Genomic DNA, 19,878 nt, shown 5'->3' with positions numbered 1-19,878 from the left:
ATCTTTAACACCAAGCATATCTGCTGACTCTGTTGATTTTCTCCTTGATTCTTTTAACTCAAAAGTTAAGAGTGTAATTGATGATATTGCTCCTGTGAAAGTCAGGAAGAAGAGTGGCAGACAAAAAGCACCTTGGAGAAACTCAACAGCAGTGCAAAATATGAAAAGACAATGCAGAAAAGCAGAGCGCATGTGGCGGAAGACAAAACTTGTAGTCCATTATAACATCTACAAAGACAGCATCCATGCTTTCAATAAGGAACTAAGCAAAGCTAGACAGACTTTTTTCTCGAATATTATAAACAGCAATATAAACAACACGCGCACTCTTTTTGCTACTGTAGAGAGACTGACAACCCCCCCAAGCCAGATTCCCAGTGAAATGCTCTCAGTGAGAAAGTGCAGTGAGTTTACTTCTTTCTTCTCTGAGAAAATCAATAATATCAGAAAGGTGATCAGCTCATCCTTGAGTTGCGCTGGGGTCAGGCAGATCAGACAACAGCACGAGAAAGTAGCCACTATGTCTGATTTCGAAGAAATTGATGGCAAAATTTTGGAAGAAACCGTACAGCAACTAAAAACATCAACCTGCGCCCTTGACGCACTTCCCTCATCTTTTTTCAAAAATGTGTTACACAGCTTAGAAGCAGATCTCCTGGATGTGGTAAATGCCTCACTTCTCTCTGGGAGTTTTCCGACCTCCCTGAAAACTGCTGTCGTCAAGCCCCTCCTGAAAAAGAACAATCTGGATAAGACCATATTAAAAAACTATAGACCGATATCAAATCTTCCTTTCATAGGCAGGACATTGAAAAAGTTGTCTTCAATCAGCTGATCAAATTCTTACGCTCGAATGGATACTTTGACCATTTTCACTCTGGTTTCCGACCGCACCACAGTACAGAGACCGCGCTCATAAAGATAATAAATGATATTCGATTAAATACTGATACAGGCTAATTATCAGTGCTGGTACTACTCGACCTCAGTACTGCATTTGACACTGTCGATCACAAAATACTTCTTGACAGGCTGGAAAACTGGGTCGGGCTTTCTGGGATAGTCCTAAAATGGTTCAGGTCATACTTACGAGGCAGAGGTTATTATGTGAGTATAGGAGACCATAAGTCTGAGTGGACATCCATGACATGCGGAGTCCCTCAAGGCTCAATTCTTGCGCCACTCCTATTCAACCTGTACATGCTCCCAATGAGCCAAATAATGAGAAAGAACCAAAATCGCTTACCATAGCTATGCAGACGACACACAGCTCTACTTATCCCTATCGCCTAACGATTACAGCCCCATTGACTCCCTTTGCCAATGCATTGATGAAGTAAACAATTGGATGTGCCAAAACTTTCTTCAGTTAAACAAAGACAAAACTGAAGTCATTGCGTTTGGAAACAAAGATGAAGTTCTCAAGGTGAACGCATACCTTCAGTCTAGGGGTCAAACAACTAAAAATCAAGTCAGGAATCTGGGTGTGTCTCTAGAGTCAGACCTTAGTTTCATTAGTCATGTCAAAGCAATAACTAAATCAGCATATTATCACCTGAAAAATATTGCAAGAATTAGATGCTTTGTTTCCAGTCAAGACTTAGAAAAACTTGTGCATGCTTTCATCACCAGTAGGGTGGATTATTGTAATGGACTTCTCACTGGCCTTCCCAAAAAGACCATAAGACAGTTGCAGCTCATACAGAACGCTGCTGCTAGGATTCTGAGCAGAACCAGAAAATATGAACACATCACACCAGTCCTCAGGTCTTTACACTGGCTGCCAGTTACATTTAGGATTGATTTTAAAGTATTATTACTGGTATATAAATCATTCAATGGCCTAGGACCTCAATACATTGCAGATATGCTCAGTGAATATAAACCCAACAGATCACTCAGATCATTAGGATCACATCGGCTAGAAATACCAAGGGTTCACTCTAAGCATGGCGAGTCTGCTTTTAGCTACTATGCCAGCCGCAGCTGGAACCAGCTTCCAGAAGAGATCAGATGTGCTCCTACAGTAGTCACATTCAAATCCAGACTCAAAACACATCTGTTTAACTGTGCATTTACTGAATGAGCACTGTGCCACTGTTCGTCCGACTGTTTGCACTGTATTTTATTTTATGTTTTAATTATTCTGATTTCATTTGATTATTTCTGTATTTTATCTTTTATTCCAAACTGTTTTAATTATTCTGATTTCTTTTGATTATTTTAATTTCTTCTATGTAAAGCACTTTGAATTACCATTGTGTATGAAATGTGCTATATAAATAAACTTGCCTTGCCTAATAATAGCGGTCGCCGATTGGTCAAAAGTAAGCCACAGGAGCAGAGCCAGGAGAGAAACGCGATTGGTCAAAAGTAAGCCACAGGAGAGAAAGGCGATTGGTCAAAAGTAAGCCACAATAGAGAAACACGATTGGTCAAAAGTAAGCCACAGGAGAGAACGCGATTGGTCAAAAGTAAGCCACAGCAGAGAAACACGATTGGCTCACGTGGGCTTACTTTGGGCTTACTTTGGCTCAATCGGTAGGAAGCAGTAGGCGCAAGGGAGAGGTACTGGGATCGATGCCTGCATTCTCCAGTGCTGTCCATCCTTTTTACGCCCCCCTTCAAGGGGCACTACCTAGATGAGCTCTTGCGGCTCAGTGCTGCCGAAAAAGTTTTTTCAAACGAGGTACTGCACACATTCCTGGCAAAAGCAGGTCCCACCGAGATTTGAACTCGGATCGCTGCATTCAGAGCCCAGAGTGCTAACCATTACACCATGGAACCTTGGCGTGTGGCAACTTTTCCCATGAGTACCAGGATTTAAGTCATCGAGTCCAGAAGCACGATAGCAAGGATTTAAGTCATTGAGTCCAGAAGCACGATAGCAAGGAGCAAATGAAGCCTTTGCTTTTTAAGCCCATGTTTCCCCAATTCCGACTCGGTTTGAGAGTGCCAATTTCACCGCCACGTCAGCAGTTGCGCATCACCTCTGTTATTTCCCTCCCTTCCGCAAAGAACCTAAAAAGGTTCCACCGAGATTTGAACTCGGATCGCTGGATTCAAAGCGCAATTTTTTGATTAAATCTACAATTAAAAGGTAGCCAGTGCAAAGTTGCCAGCAGAGAGGAAATGCGTCCTGTTTTTTGTGGTCATTGGAAATCATGCTGCAGCACCTGCACACGTGTTAGGGATCGCGCCTCGTCTTTGTCTTTGAGAGCGATGGACACCTCCTCTCTATCATCGAGGGGAGTTAGCTCAAATGGTAGAGCGCTCGCTTAGCATGTGAGAGGTAGCGGGATCGATGCCTGCATTCTCCAGTGCTGTCCATCCTTTTTATGCCCCCCTTCAAGAGGCACTACCTAGATGAGCTCTTGCGGCTCAGTGCTGCCGAAAAAGTTTTTTCGAACGAGGTACTGCACACATTCCTGGCAAAAGCAGGTCCCACCGAGATTTGAACTCGGATCGCTGGATTCAGAGCCAAGAGTGCAAACCATTACACCATGGAACCTTGGCGTGTGTCAACTTTTCCCATGAGCAGCAGAGATTTAAGTCATTGAGTCCAAAAGCACGATAGCAAGGAGCAAATGAAGCCTTTGCTTTTTAAGCCCATGTTTCCCCAATTCCAACTCTGTTTGAGATTGCCAATTTCACTGCAACGTCAGCAGTTGAGCATCACCTCTGCTTTTTCCCATCCTTCCGCAAAGAACCTAAAAAGGTTCTACCGAGATTGGAACTTGGATCGCTGGATTCAAAGCCCAAAGTGCTAACCATTACACTATGGAACCAACACTTCCTGATAGCTGGCTGTCTGAGAGGCAGATAGCGATGAGGCTAGGTGGAATCAGGTAGACTAAACGAGGCGGACGTGGTTCCTCTGCCGAAACCCGGGATATAAATATCCTGGTTGCCCTAATCAGGCTGAAGAGATTAAAAGCAAAGCCTAATAATGGGCTCGTCCGGGATTTGAACCCAGGACCTCTCGCACCCTAAGCGAGAATCATACCCCTATACCAATGAGCCGAAACATACATCCTCCCTGCTGCTGCCGAGCCATTTCAGCTTGCATGGCTTAAAGCGCAATTTTTTGATTAAATCTACAATTAAAAGGTAGCCAGTGCAAAGTTTCCAACACAGAGGAAATGCGGCCTCTTTTTTTGTGGTCATTGGAAATCACGCTGCAGCACCTGCACACGAATAATGAGAAGCTTACTTACAGGAGCCTGGTCTGCAACACTGGACCCAGTTGATGTTGCAGGAGCAGAGGCAGCACTTGGCTGGACAGAAGGCTGTGGAGGAAACTGCAGAGGAGGCAGAGCAGGGCGCAGAGGAGGAGACTGCAGAGGAGGCTGGGCAGGGCGCAGAGGAGGAGACTGCAGAGGAGGCTGGGCAGGGCGCAGAGGAGGAGACTGCAGAGGAGGCTGGGCAGGGCGCAGAGGAGGAGACTGCAGAGGAGGCTGGGCAGGGCGCTGCAGTCCTGTGGGTGGCTGTAGTGAGGATGGTCCTGGTGCAAAAGGACAGGGGTTGAAAGCCTTGCTGGAAAGATGGGAGATGCTCTTTCCAGTGGACAGGAAGCTCTGCAGGCGACTGGGACACCTGGCCAGGGGTCCACAATGCTGGAGGAGCAGGATAAGGGGCAGGAGCAGGGGCAGTAGCACGAGCCGGGGCAGGAGCAGGGCCTCTCGAGCCTGCAGTGGCTGGAGAAAAAATAAAAAACTTACCCACTTACAGGGTATGGCTGGAGACAAAATCTTTTGTGCCAGCTGTGAAGCAAATAATTGCTTCCCCCGCGCCAACAGGGCCTTCACATTGGTCGCCAGCAGTGGGCTGTTCTTAGTGGCAGTAGGTGGAGGAGGAACAGACACAGTGGCAGTGGGCACAGCAGCAGTGAGGACAGATGCAGTGGGCACAGTGGCGGTGGGCACGTGGGCTGGAGCCTGCCTCTTCAGCACGTATGCTTTGAAAAGGGCCATATTGGTGTTAGGCCCGGCCTTTGCCTTCTTCAGGTAGGTGATGAGAGCCTGGGCCTCCTTGCTTGGGTCCTCATACACCTCCATTATTGACCTACCCTTAAAATCCCCAAACTCCACCATCAGACACCAAGAGTCTCCTGTCCTCTGGGCCTCCTGCAGCATGGCCTGTTTTTTTCTAATACACCTCTACAGCCTCGCCTACCTCCCTGATCTGCGAGGTGTATCTGAGGAACAGGTGTTTGTTGTCCGACAGCGGGTTGTCCCTCTCCTCCTCCCCGAAAATGCTGCTGACCAGATAGCAGGCATACCACAGTGAGTTCTTCAGCAGCCACAGGAACCTCTGACCCTGGTGTTTCCCAAACTGGATCTTGCAGTGAGCCAGAACCAGGAACTGGTCTCCAGGATTCCCTCCATTCTGCCTCACAAAGGCAGTGGCCTCAGCCAGGACCTCCTCTTTACACCTGGCCCTCCCTGCCAACACGATCTTCCTCCTATTGGCCTCCTCAGTTGGCCCCATAAGGAGTCGACCCTCAGAGGTTCTTCGTAAAACCGGGTATGCATACATAATCTGAAAGGACACAGGCATAAACAGAACGTTACATAGCTGTCATATTCCAACTGAAAGTATTTTACTACAGCATTTTTTTATGTAATTAATTATTATAATATTATAATAATTAATGATTATTATTATTATGAGCATAAGCATTATTGTTTTTTATACAACTGTGAATCACTTTGAATTGCCTTGTGTACAAATTGTAAATAGTGTGATGAACTAATTAATAAGAAAATAAATAACACTTCTTGGTACAATCTTGCTGGTATCATGCCATGCTTAAATTGTTTTGTTTTGTTTAGCTTTTGTGGCAGAGATTACTAAGAAACACCAAATATAACATAAAGGCGTTTATGACAATTCATAATACTATGATCATCAAACAGATCTAAAACTTAAAATGGTATATCAAATCGTTTTGGTATATCTTTTATAACATAGTTGAGAATCATTTGTTGAAACAAAAAAACACTTGTTTTTGCCTATTCATGTCTTTTTAAATATGTATAACATAGTATTTAAAAAGATGACATAAATATGTATACTGGTGTATAACATAGTATAGTATAACATATATGAATTAAACTTTTTTTTTAAAAGGTTTTAGTAAAAATCTTCTTGTGCTCAAAATAATGTAATGAATGACACAAAAAATACTAAATTAACAACAACAAAAAAATGGTTTAAGGAGGATATAGCTTAATTAGCGGTCGGCTAATTATCTTGACAGTAGTGACATGTTTTTTACTGTATATCATGGTAAAGTTGCAGGTTCACATGTACAGAAGAAAACGTGTGCTATTACACGCTAGCTGGCTTTATTGCCATGTTTAATTGTCTAAAAACAAACACTGTTTATGAATAAATAATGATCGATTATAGAGTCGTGAAGAATAGACTTACCTGTTGCAAAGATTGCAAAGATGACGATAATAACAGTGGTCGCCGATTGGTCAAAAGTAAGCCACAGGAGCAGAGCCAGGAGAGAAACGCGATTGGTCAAAAGTAAGCCACAGGAGAGAAAGGCGATTGGTCAAAAGTAAGCCACAGGAGAGAAACACGATTGGTCAAAAGTAAGCCACAGGAGAGAACGCGATTGGTCAAAAGTAAGCCACAGCAGAGAAACACAATTGGCTCACGTGGGCTTACTTTGGGCTTACTTTGGCTCAATCGGTAGGAAACAGTAGGCGCAAGCGAGAGGTAGTGGGATCGATGCCTGCATTCTCCAGTGCTGTCCATCCTTTTTACGCCCCACTTCAAGGGGCACTACCTAGATGAGCTCTTGCGGCTCAGTGCTGCCGAAAAAGTTTTTTCGAACGAGGTACTGCACACATTCCTGGCAAAAGCAGGTCCCACCGAGATTTGAACTCGGATTGCTGGATTCAGAGCCCAGAGTGCTAACCATTACACCATGGAACCTTGGCGTGTGTCAACTTTTCCCATGAGCAGCAGAGATTTAAGTCATTGAGTCCAGAAGCACGATAGCAAGGATTTAAGTCATTGAGTCCAGAAGCACGATAGCAAGGAGCAAATGAAGCCTTTGCTTTTTAAGCCCATGTTTCCCCAATTCCGACTCAGTTTGAGAGTGCCAATTTCACCGCCACGTCAGCAGTTGCGCATCACTTCTGTTTCTTCCCTCCCTTCCGCAAAGAACCTAAAAAGGTTCCACCGAGATTTGAACTCGGATTTCTGGATTCAAAGCCCAGAGTGCTAATCATTACACCATGGAACCAACACACTCTGCTAGCTGGCTGTCTGAGAGGGAGATAGCGATGAGGCTAGGTGGAATCAGGTAGACTAAAAGAGGCGGACGTGGTTCCTCTGCCGAAACCCGGTATTGAACCAGGGACCTTTAGATCTTCAGTCTAACGCTCTCCCAACTGAGCTATTTCGGCCAGATACTTGTATGGTTTAGCCAGCAGGGATGTCTGGGAGACCGCCCGTCATTTTCGAGAAGAGCAGAGCGAAGGTCCCAGAGAGAAAATGAGTGGCCCGTACGGGGATGAAAACCCGCCACCTTGGCGTTATTAGCACCACGCTCTAAGCAACTGAGCTAACCGGCCTCTCTCTGGCACATTTTATCCCCAATTTCTCACAAATATCCTGGTTGCCCTAATCAGGCTGAAGAGATTAAAAGCAAAGCCTAATAATGGGCTCGTCTGGGATTTGAACCCGGGACCTCTCGCACCCTAAGCGAGAATCATACCCCTAGACCAACGAGCCGAAACATACATCCTCCCTGCTGCTGCCGGGCCGCAAACATTTCAGCTATCATGGCTTAAAGCGCAATTTTTTGATTAAATCTACTATTAAAAGGTAGCCAGTGCAAAGTTTCCAGCACAGAGGAAAAGCGGCCTCTTTTTTTGTGGTCATTGGAAATCACGCTGCAGGACCTGCACACGAATAATGAGAAGCTTACTTACAGGAGCCTGGTCTGCAACACTGGACCCAGTTGATGTTGCAGGAGCAGAGGCAGCACTTGGCTGGACAGAAGGCTGTGGAGGAAACTGCAGAGGAGGCTGAGCAGGGCGCAGAGGAGGAGACTGCAGAGGAGGCTGGGCAGGGCGCAGAGGAGGAGACTGCAGAGGAGGCTGGGCAGGGCGCAGAGGAGGAGACTGCAGAGGAGGCTGGGCAGGGCGCAGAGGAGGAGACTGCAGAGGAGGCTGGGCAGGGCGCTGCAGTCCTGTGGGTGGCTGTAGTGAGGATGGTCCTGGTGCAAAAGGACAGGGGTTGAAAGCCTTGCTGGAAAGATGGGAGATGCTCTTTCCAGTGGACAGGAAGCTCTGCAGGCGACTGGGACACCTGGCCAGGGGTCCACAATGCTGGAGGAGCAGGATACGGGGCAGGAGCAGGGGCAGTAGCACGAGCCGGGGCAGGAGCAGGGCCTCTCGAGCCTGCAGTGGCTGGAGAAAAAATAAAAAACGTACCCACTTACAGGGTATGGCTGGAGACAAAATCTTTTGTGCCAGCTGTGAAGCAAATAATTGCTTCCCCCGCGCCAACAGGGCCTTCACATTGGTCGCCAGCAGTGGGCTGTTCTTAGTGGCAGTAGGTGGAGGAGGAACAGACACAGTGGCAGTGGGCACAGCAGCAGTGAGGACAGATGCAGTGGGCACAGTGGCGGTGGGCACGTGGGCTGGAGCCTGCCTCTTCAGCACGTATGCTTTGAAAAGGGCCATATTGGTGTTAGGCCCGGCCTTTGCCTTCTTCAGGTAGGTGATGAGAGCCTGGGCCTCCTTGCTTGGGTCCTCATACACCTCCATTATTGACCTACCCTTAAAATCCCCAAACTCCACCATCAGACACCAAGAGTCTCCTGTCCTCTGGGCCTCCTGCAGCATGGCCTGTTTTTTTCTAATACACCTCTACAGCCTCGCCTACCTCCCTGATCTGCGAGGTGTATCTGAGGAACAGGTGTTTGTTGTCCGACAGCGGGTTGTCCCTCTCCTCCTCCCCCAAAATGCTGCTGACCAGATAGCAGGCATACCACCGTGAGTTCTTCAGCAGCCACAGGAACCTCTGACCCTGGTGTTTCCCAAACTGGATCTTGCAGTGAGCCAGAACCAGGAACTGGTCTCCAGGATTCCCTCCATTCTGCCTCACAAAGGCAGTGGCCTCAGCCAGGACCTCCTCTTTACACCTGGCCCTCCCTGCCAACACGATCTTCCTCCTATTGGCCTCCTCAGTTGGCCCCATAAGGAGTCGACCCTCAGAGGTTCTTCGTAAAACCGGGTATGCATACATAATCTGAAAGGACACAGGCATAAACAGAAAATTACATAGCTGTCATATTCCAACTGAAAGTATTTTACTACAGCATTTCTTTTTTATGTAATTAATTATTATAATATTATAATAATTAATGATTATTATTATTATGAGCATAAGCATTATTGTTTTTTATACAACTGTGAATCACTTTGAATTGCCTTGTGTACAAATTGTAAATAGTGTGATGAACTAATTAATAAGAAAATAAATAACACTTCTTGGTACAATCTTGCTGGTATCATGCCATGCTTAAATTGTTTTGTTTTGTTTAGCTTTTGTGGCAGAGATTACTAAGAAACACCAAATATAACATAAAGGCGTTTATGACAATTCATAATACTATGATCATCAAACAGATCTAAAACTTAAAATGGTATATCAAATCGTTTTGGTATATCTTTTATAACATAGTTGAGAATCATTTGTTGAAACAAAAAAACACTTGTTTTTGCCTATTCATGTCTTTTTAAATATGTATAACATAGTATTTAAAAAGATGACATAAATATGTATACTGGTGTATAACATAGTATAGTATAACATATATGAATTAAACTTTTTTTTTAAAAGGTTTTAGTAAAAATCTTCTTGTGCTCAAAATAATGTAATGAATGACACAAAAAATACTAAATTAACAACAACAAAAAAATGGTTTAAGGAGGATATAGCTTAATTAGCGGTCGGCTAATTATCTTGACAGTAGTGACATGTTTTTTACTGTATATCATGGTAAAGTTGCAGGTTCACATGTACAGAAGAAAACGTGTGCTATTACACGCTAGCTGGCTTTATTGCCATGTTTAATTGTCTAAAAACAAACACTGTTTATGAATAAATAATGATCGATTATAGAGTCGTGAAGAATAGACTTACCTGTTGCAAAGATTGCAAAGATGACGATAATAACAGTGGTCGCCGATTGGTCAAAAGTAAGCCACAGGAGCAGAGCCAGGAGAGAAACACGATTGGTCAAAAGTAAGCCACAGGAGAGAACGCGATTGGTCAAAAGTAAGCCACAGCAGAGAAACACAATTGGCTCACGTGGGCTTACTTTGGGCTTACTTTGGCTCAATCGGTAGGAAGCAGTAGGCGCAAGCGAGAGGTAGTGGGATCGATGCCTGCATTCTCCAGTGCTGTCCATCCTTTTTACGCCCCACTTCAAGGGGCACTACCTAGATGAGCTCTTGCGGCTCAGTGCTGCCGAAAAAGTTTTTTCGAACGAGGTACTGCACACATTCCTGGTAAAAGCAGGTCCCACCGAGATTTGAACTCGGATTGCTGGATTCAGAGCCCAGAGTGCTAACCATTACACCATGGAACCTTGGCGTGTGTCAACTTTTCCCATGAGCAGCAGAGATTTAAGTCATTGAGTCCAGAAGCACGATAGCAAGGATTTAAGTCATTGAGTCCAGAAGCACGATAGCAAGGAGCAAATGAAGCCTTTGCTTTTTAAGCCCATGTTTCCCCAATTCCGACTCATCAGTTTGAGAGTGCCAATTTCACCGCCACGTCAGCAGTTGCGCATCACTTCTGTTTCTTCCCTCCCTTCCGCAAAGAACCTAAAAAGGTTCCACCGAGATTTGAACTCAGATTTCTGGATTCAAAGCCCAGAGTGCTAATCATTACACCATGGAACCAACACACTCTGCTAGCTGGCTGTCTGAGAGGGAGATAGCGATGAGGCTAGGTGGAATCAGGTAGACTAAAAGAGGCGGACATGGTTCCTCTGCCGAAACCCGGTATTGAACCAGGGACCTTTAGATCTTCAGTCTAACGCTCTCCCAACTGAGCTATTTCGGCCAGATACTTGTATGGTTTAGCCAGAAGGGATGTCTGGGAGACCGCCCGTCATTTTCGAGAAGAGCAGAGCGAAGGTCCCAGAGAGAAAATGAGTGGCCCGTACGGGGATGAAAACCCGCCACCTTGGCGTTATTAGCACCACGCTCTAAGCAACTGAGCTAACCGGCCTCTCTCTGGCACATTTTATCCCCAATTTCTCACAAATATCCTGGTTGCCCTAATCAGGCTGAAGAGATTAAAAGCAAAGCCTAATAATGGGCTCGTCTGGGATTTGAGCCCGGGACCTCTCGCACCCTAAGCGAGAATCATACCCCTAGACCAACGAGCCGAAACATACATCCTCCCTGCTGCTGCCGGGCCGCAAACATTTCAGCTTCCATGGCTTAAAGCGCAATTTTTTGATTAAATCTACTATTAAAAGGTAGCCAGTGCAAAGTTTCCAGCACAGAGGAAATGCGGCATCTTTTTTTGTGGTCATTGGAAATCACGCTGCAGGACCTGCACACGAATAATGAGAAGCTTACTTACAGGAGCCTGGTCTGCAACACTGGACCCAGTTGATGTTGCAGGAGCAGAGGCAGCACTTGGCTGGACAGAAGGCTGTGGAGGAGACTGCAGAGGAGGCTGAGCAGGGCGCAGAGGAGGAGACTGCAGAGGGGCTGGGCAGGGCGCAGAGGAGGAGACTGCAGAGGAGGCTGGGCAGGCCGCAGAGGAGGAGACTGCAGAGGAGGCTGGGCAGGGCGCTGCAGTCCTGTGGGTGGCTGTAGTGAGGATGGTCCTGGTGCAGAGGGACAGGGGTTGAAGGCCTTGCTGGAAAGATTGGAGTTGCTCTTTCCAGTGGACAGGAAGCTCTGCAGGCGACTGGGACACCTGGCCAGGGGTCCACAATGCTGGAGGAGCAGGATAAGGGGCAGGAGCAGGGGCAGTAGCACGAGCCGGGGCAGGAGCAGGGCCTCTCGAGCCTGCAGTGGCTGGAGCGTAAAAAAACACAACGAAATTATCTTATTGTTTTAGACTTTCACTGCATGACTTTCTCAGCTCTGCTGGACAGCTACTGCGATTACAAGGTTTACTGCAAAGCATGTACGATTAGTAGAGAGATGACATGATGATGAAAAGATGGAAGGAAGCAGTGAAAATCATCCTGTTTTTCATCCAAGCACCATTAGAAGAAATACAAGAAGAAAAAAAGATGGGATCAGCCAAGTGTGAAGCGAAGCAGACCAAACACTACAACAGCCACTTATTCCAAGGGGAGTGGGGGAAGTGTGAGATGACAAGAATGAGCTTTAGTCAGTGATTACGATAAAAAATGAAATAAAACCTTTTACATACACCTTTAAATTATCTTTTTTCCTTTGAGGATGTTCACTCAAAGAGTGAATGTAGATTGACACCTGAGAAGTGCCATTCCTCTGTGTTGTGAAATAAAATAATATGTCATTTAAAAAATACTGTTTTGTTTTATTTGTAATTGTTTGTAAAATATTGTTTAAGATTTTCATACCTTGAGGAAGTTGTTCCTCAGCTTGCGAGGCTACAGTTGCCATCTCCAGGTCATCTTCCTCCTCAAAAAAATCCGTAGCAGCAGAGTCTGTAAAATAACATAAAACACTAAGCACATGTCACCAACACACTTGTATGTGTTAAGTGATACTCACCACATGTAAAGAGCTGTCTCCGGACTGCGGACTCAGACACAGGTGGTACACGTGGTCCTGCAGCTGTTGAACACGTATTTTCGTTAGACATATATACTGCATAATATATACTGTAATTATTTTAAAGCTTGCAAATCACTTACAGGGTTTGGCTGGAGACAAAATCTTTTGTGCCAGCTGTGAAGCAGATAAATGCTTCCCCCACGCCAACAGGGCCTTCACATTGGTCGCCAGCAGTGGCCTGTTCTTAGTGGCAGTAGGTGGAGGAGGAACAGACACAGTGGCAGTGGGCACAGCAGCAGTGAGGACAGATGCAGTGGGCACAGTGGTGGTGGGCACGTGGGCTGGAGCCTGCCTCTTCAGCACGTATGCTTTGAAAAGGGCCATATTGGTGTTAGGCCCGGCCTTTGCCTTCTTCAGGTAGGTGATGATAATAGCCTGGGCCTCCTTGCTTGGGTCCTCATACACCTCCTTCATTGACCTACCCTTAAAATCCCCAAACTCCACCATCAGACATCCAGAGTCTCCTGTCCTCTGGGCCTCCTGCAGCATGGCCTGTTTTATATGACACACCTCCACAGCCTCGCCTACCTCCCTGATCTGCGAGGTGTATCTGAGGAACAGGTGTTTGTTGTCAGACAGCGGGTTGTCCCTCTCCTCCTCCCCCAAAATGCTGCTGACCAGATAGCAGGCATACCCCAGTGAGTTCTCCAGCAGCCACAGGAACCTCTGACCCTGGTGTTTCCCAAACTGGATCTTGCAGTGAGCCAGAACCAGGAACTGGTCTCCAGGATTCCCTCCATTCTGCCTCACAAAGGCAGTGGCCTCAGCCAGGACCTCCTCCTTACACCTGGCCCTCCCTGCCAACACGATCTTCCTCCTATTGGCCTCCTCAGTTGGCCCCATAAGGAGTCGACCCTCAGAGGTTCTTCGTAAAACCGGGTATGCATACATAATCTGAAAGGACACAGGCATAAACAGAACGTTACATAGCTGTCATATTCCAACTGAAAGTATTTTACTACAGCATTTATTTTTTATGTAATTAATTATTATAATATTATAATAATTAATGATTATTATTATTATGAGCATAAGCATTATTGTTTTTATACAACTGTGAATCACTTTGAATTGCCTTGTGTACAAATTGTAAATAGTGTGATGAACTTATTAATAAGAAAATCAATAACACTTCTTGGTACAATCTTGCTGGTATCATGCCATGTATCATGTATCATGGTAAAGTTGCAGGTTCACATGTACAGAAGAAAACGTGTGCTATTACACGCCAGCTAGCTTTATTGGCATGTTTAATTGTGTAAAAACAAACACTGTTTATGAATAAATAATGATCGATTATACAGTCGTGAAGAATAGACTTACCTGTTGCAAAGATGACGATAATTACTACTGATGACGACTACTTCCTGCTCAGCTACTGTTCGGACGCTCTCGCTTACTGCTCCACGCTTTGCTCTATCGCTTTTATATTTCTATAATTTATCTCCTTTTATCACCTAATTTTAACTTCAGCAAATCAGCACAGTGCTCAAACGCTTGGATTACTACAAAAAAAAGCAGAATTATTTTATTCGACCAGCCTCCCACTGAATCTAGTGCTTCTCGACAGGCCATACTGAGTGTAGAGAAACAAGCCGATCGTTTTACTAATCGATGGCACAAACAGGGTGCGAGACCCAAAGGCACTCGAGACATCAGATTGTCACGAGCATCACATATTACTGCAGTAGCATCCTCTACCCCAGATACGGCTCTGACAAGGACTGCAAACACTGGTCTCCTACCACCGCCTATACATCTTGAGAACAGATTTGAAGTATTAATGAATGAGGAATCCCCAAATTTGATGAATGTGATCGCACACAGACAGAATCAGCCAGTAGCTAACACTGATGCTAACTGGGGCTCAAGGTCGAGCAGACAGCGGCACTCAGCTCACAGTGCAGCCGAGCCCAGGACTCTGATAGTGGGCGACCCGTAATCAGAAACATTAATAGCAGGGATACAACAACGTGCTGCCTTCCACAAGCAACAACTTCTGATGTAAACAGGGAACTTCAGAACATTCTGATGAAACATAAGACTGCAAATCGACTCATCATTCATGTGGGGAAGAATGATATTCATAAAGAGCAGTCGGAACTTCTTAAAAAGGATTTCAATGAACTTTTTGAAACACTTAAAAGACTGAAAGTTCAAACATTCATCAGTGGACCACTCCCAGCAAGAGGAACAAACAGGTTTTCACGGTTGCTTGGGCTTAATACATGGCTGCAAAAAACCTGCAATATAAAAGGAGTGAACTTTATTGACAACTTCAATCTTTTCTGGAGTCAGAGGCAACTGTTTCAACAGGATGGCCACCACCCAACCAAACTTGGTTCAAGAGTGCTAAAGGACAATATCTACTTCTCCCTCCGTCATCCTTCTGCAATGTGTGCCAATCCACTCAACCTGAATGGCACACACACACCTGGATACAGTATGAATGACCACAGGATTTCACTTTAGCACCTGAATGGATATGCGGTTGACACATCACACAAGGACAGTGATAACACCACTCAGCCACAACAACCTCTGCTCACGGACACAATCTCAGCTGAGCCCTGCCCACAGAGCTCACCACAGACAGACTGTGACATACCAGCACTGCTCCAAGATACAGCACCCATAGACGACTTTCTGGAAAACAGCCAGGGAAACCAGGACAGCATATTACAGCCTCCAATAACACCAGAGCAAAAATCCCTCTCACCGGAAACATTATCACTCTCTCCAGAATCTCCACTTCTGTGCTTCTCAGAGAAAATGGAACAACTGGTGCATGCTGGAACTAGACTATCCCACTCTTTTGCTGCGAGCCCCCAGATACCAACCAAAAAACGCCAGGCCCCACAACCACCAAAGCCTGCGGGCCCAGCTCACCCTCTCCCTCCTCCTGTGAGCTCTTCGGCCTCTGCCACAGCGCCAGGGCCCACACCCTCCCCCAGCGGCTCGAGGTGAACCAAAAACAACTGATACCAGCTCTCAGTGATATGTGTCGGGTCCCCGCTATGATAACAATAACTTTCTCAAATGTTTACAGAACCAGCGGGAACCCAGTGTGCCTGTATCTTTTTCTATTGCTGTTCGATTACATGATAGAAAGTCTAAGGCCTTCAAAAGCCGTACAGCAAACCCATCTAATCTGGTGCCTATTACACGACATACCAAGTTTGCTGTGGGGACAAAAAGTAAGACTGTTAAGTTAGCACTTTTAAACATCCTTTCACTTAAAAATAAATCACTTTTAGTCAACGACTTAATAACCACATACAACCTGGATTTTATGTTGCTAAATGAAACTTGGCTAGAAGAAAGTTGCAGTGCAACAGTCCTCAATGAAACAGCCCCTCCTAACTTTACTTTTATGAGTGTCTGCAGAGCTGTCAGAAGAGGCGGAGGTTTAGCTGCTCTTTATAAAGATGTCTCTCAATGTAAGCAAATATCATTTGGGAATTACCCGTCTTTCGAGTATCTCGGTATTGTGTTAAAAGGTGCTCCACGCATTTTACTTATCATTGTTTACAGGCCTCCAAAATACTCTCCAGCTTTTGCTGAGAACTTAACAGAACTGTTATCAACAATTTCCTCAGAGTTTGACTGCTTTGCCATTGCTGGAGATTTTAACATTCACATAGATAATGCAGAAAACAATATTGCAAAAGAAATCAAAACTGTTTTAAAAACTTTTGATCTGACTCAGCATGTACATGGACCCACACATAATCGTGGACACACTCTAGATTTACTTATCAGTAAGGGTCTAAACATTTCATCAATTGTTATTAAGGATGTAGCACTGTCTGATCATTTTTGTATTTTCTTTGATATATTGATCTCTCCTGCCATTGAAGCTAGATCTGTGTCTGTCAAGAAGAGATGCTTAAATGAGAACACTAGTGTACTATTTATGAAGGCTATATCTTTAACACCAAGCATATCTGCTGACTCTGTTGATTTTCTCCGGGATTCTTTTAACTCAAAAGTTAAGAGTGTAATTGATGATATTGCTCCTGTGAAAGTCAGGAAGAAGAGTGGCAGACAAAAAGCACCTTGGAGAAACTCAACAGCAGTGCAAAATATGAAAAGACAATGCAGAAAAGCAGAGCGCATGTGGCGGAAGACAAAACTTGTAGTCCATTATAACATCTACAAAGACAGCCTCCATGCTTTCAATAAGGAACTAAGCAAAGCTAGACAGACTTTTTTCTCGAATATTATAAACAGCAATATAAACAACACGCGCACTCTTTTTGCTACTGTAGAGAGACTGACAACCCCCCCAAGCCAGATTCCCAGTGAAATGCTCTCAGTGAGAAAGTGCAGTGAGTTTACTTCTTTCTTCTCTGAGAAAATCAATAATATCAGAAAGGTGATCAGCTCATCCTTGAGTTGCGCTGGGGTCAGGCAGATCAGACAACAGCACGAGAAAGTAGCCACTATGTCTGATTTCGAAGAAATTGATGGGAAAATTTTGGAAGCAACTAAAAACATCAACCTGCGCCCTTGACGCACTTCCCACATCTTTTTTCAAAAATGTGTTACACAGCTTAGAAGCAGATCTCCTGGAAGTGGTAAATGCCTCACTTCTCTCTGGGAGTTTTCCGACCTCCCTGAAAACTGCTGTCGTCAAGCCCCTCCTGAAAAAGAGCAATCTGGATAAGACCATATTAAACAACTATAGACAGATATCAAATCTTCCTTTCATAGGCAAGATCATTGAAAAAGTTGTCTTCAATCAGCTGAACAAATTCTTAAGCTCGAATGGATACTTTGACCATTTTCAATCTGGTTTCCGACCGCACCACAGTACAGAGGACGCGCTCATAAAGATAATAAATGATATTCGCTTAAATACTGATACAGGCAAATTATCAGTGCTGGTACTACTCGACCTCAGTGCTGCATTTGACACCGTCGATCACAAAATACTTCTTGACAGGCTGGAAAACTGGCTGGACATCCATGACATGCGGAGTCCCTCAAGGCTCAATTCTTGCGCCACTCCTATTCAACCTGTACATGCTCCCAATGAGCCAAATAATGAGAAAGAACCAAATGGCTTACCATAGCTATGCAGACGACACACAGCTCTACTTATCCCTATCGCCTAACGATTACAGCCCCATTGACTCCCTTTGCCAATGCATTGATGAAGTAAACAATTGGATGTGCCAAAACTTTCTTCAGTTAAACAAAGACAAAACTGAAGTCATTGCGTTTGGAAACAAAGATGAAGTTCTCAAGGTGAACGCATACCTTCAGTCTAGGGGTCAAACAACTAAAAATTTAGTCAGGAATCTGGGTGTGTCTCTAGAGTCAGACCTTAGTTTCAGTAGTCATGTCAAAGCAATAACTAAATCAGCATATTATCACCTGAAAAATATTGCAAGAATTAGATGCTTTGTTTCCAGTCAAGACTTAGAAAAACTTGTGCATGCTTTCATCACCAGTAGGGTGGATTATTGTAATGGACTTCTCACTGGCCTTCCCAAAAAGACCATAAGACAGTTGCAGCTCATACAGAACGCTGCTGCTAGGATTCTGAGCAGAACCAGAAAATATGAACACATCACACCAGTCCTCAGGTCTTTACACTGGCTGCCAGTTACATTTAGGATTGATTTTAAAGTATTATTACTGGTATATAAATCATTCAATGGCCTAGGACCTCAATACATTGCAGATATGCTCAGTGAATATAAACCCAACAGATCACTCAGATCATTAGGATCACATCAGCTAGAAATACCAAGGGTTCACTCTAAGCATGGCGAGTCTGCTTTTAGCTACTATGCCAGCCGCAGCTGGAACCAGCTTCCAGAAGAGATCAGATGTGCTCCTACAGTAGTCACATTCAAATCCAGACTCAAAACACATCTGTTTAACTGTGCATTTACTGAATGAGCACTGTGCCACTGTTCGTCCGACTGTTTGCACTGTATTTTATTTTATGTTTTAATTATTCTGATTTCATTTGATTATTTCTGTATTTTATCTTTTATTCCAAACTGTTTTAATTATTCTGATTTATTTTGATTATTTTAATTTCTTCTATGTAAAGCACTTTGAATTACCATTGTGTATGAAATGTGCTATATAAATAAACTTGCCTTGCCTTGCCTAATAATAGCGGTCGCCGATTGGTCAAAAGTAAGCCACAGGAGAGAAACGCGATTGGTCAAAAGTAAGCCACAGGAGAGAAAGGCGATTGGTCAAAAGTAAGCCACAGGAGAGAAACACGATTGGTCAAAAGTAAGCCACAGGAGAGAATGCGATTGGTCAAAAGTAAGCCACAGCAGAGTAACACGATTGGCTCACGTGGGCTTACTTTGGGCTTACTTTGGCTCAATAGGTAGGAAGCAGTAGGCGCAAGCGAGAGGTAGTGGGATCGATGCCTGCATTCTCCAGTGCTGTCCATCCTTTTTACGCCCCCCTTCAAGGGGCACTACCTAGATGAGCTCTTGCGGCTCAGTGCTGCCGAAAAAGTTTTTTCGAACGAGGTACTGCACACATTCCTGGCAAAAGCAGGTCCCACCGAGATTTGAACTCGGATCGCTGGATTCAGAGCCCAGAGTGCTAACCATTACACGATGGAACCTTGGCGTGTGTCAACTTTTCCCATGAGCAGCAGAGATTTAAGTCATTGAGTCCAGAAGCACGATAGCAAGGATTTAAGTCATTGAGTCCAGAAGCACGATAGCAAGGAGGAAATGAAGCCTTTGCTTTTTAAGCCCATGTTTCCCCAATTCCGACTCGGTTTGAAAGTGCCAATTTCACCGCCACGTCAGCAGTTGGGCATCACCTCTGTTTTTTCCCTCCCTTCCGCAAAGAACCTAAAAAGGTTCCACCGAGATTTGAACTCGGATCGCTGGATTCAAAGCGCAATTTTTTGATTAAATCTACAATTAAAAGGTAGCCAGTGCAAAGTTGCCAGCACAGAGGAAATGCGGCCTGTTTTTTTGTGGTCATTGGAAATCGCGCTGCAGCACCTGCACACGTGCTAGGGATCGCGCCTCGTCTTTGTCTTTGAGAGCGATGGACA

General features: G+C 44.8%; 8 non-coding genes across 8 annotated transcripts; all 8 read right to left on the bottom strand.

Moving 5' to 3' along the window:
• Nucleotides 1-2,715: 2,715 nt before the first annotated feature.
• trnaq-cug (transfer RNA glutamine (anticodon CUG)) lies at nt 2,716-2,787 on the bottom strand. The gene has a single exon. It is a non-coding gene; the product is annotated as a tRNA-Gln (tRNA).
• A 4,092-nt stretch (nt 2,788-6,879) lies between these two features.
• On the bottom strand, nt 6,880-6,951 carry trnaq-cug (transfer RNA glutamine (anticodon CUG)). Its single transcript has one exon. It is a non-coding gene; the product is annotated as a tRNA-Gln (tRNA).
• A 241-nt stretch (nt 6,952-7,192) lies between these two features.
• trnaq-uug (transfer RNA glutamine (anticodon UUG)) lies at nt 7,193-7,264 on the bottom strand. The gene has a single exon. It is a non-coding gene; the product is annotated as a tRNA-Gln (tRNA).
• Nucleotides 7,265-7,354: 90 nt separating this feature from the next.
• Nucleotides 7,355-7,427, bottom strand: trnaf-gaa (transfer RNA phenylalanine (anticodon GAA)). The gene has a single exon. It is a non-coding gene; the product is annotated as a tRNA-Phe (tRNA).
• Nucleotides 7,428-7,683: 256 nt separating this feature from the next.
• trnap-agg (transfer RNA proline (anticodon AGG)) lies at nt 7,684-7,755 on the bottom strand. Its single transcript has one exon. It is a non-coding gene; the product is annotated as a tRNA-Pro (tRNA).
• Nucleotides 7,756-10,552: 2,797 nt separating this feature from the next.
• Nucleotides 10,553-10,624, bottom strand: trnaq-cug (transfer RNA glutamine (anticodon CUG)). Its single transcript has one exon. It is a non-coding gene; the product is annotated as a tRNA-Gln (tRNA).
• A 406-nt stretch (nt 10,625-11,030) lies between these two features.
• On the bottom strand, nt 11,031-11,103 carry trnaf-gaa (transfer RNA phenylalanine (anticodon GAA)). Its single transcript has one exon. It is a non-coding gene; the product is annotated as a tRNA-Phe (tRNA).
• An 8,259-nt stretch (nt 11,104-19,362) lies between these two features.
• On the bottom strand, nt 19,363-19,434 carry trnaq-cug (transfer RNA glutamine (anticodon CUG)). The gene has a single exon. It is a non-coding gene; the product is annotated as a tRNA-Gln (tRNA).
• Between the last annotated feature and the right edge of the window lie 444 nt (nt 19,435-19,878).

The sequence above is a fragment of the Siphateles boraxobius genome, unplaced genomic scaffold, assembly GCF_051911475.1.
Source record: "Siphateles boraxobius isolate OS27281-9 unplaced genomic scaffold, OSU_SipBor_1 19, whole genome shotgun sequence".
Classification (NCBI taxonomy): domain Eukaryota; kingdom Metazoa; phylum Chordata; class Actinopteri; order Cypriniformes; family Leuciscidae; genus Siphateles; species Siphateles boraxobius.
This window is presented reverse-complemented; position numbering and strand designations above follow the sequence as displayed.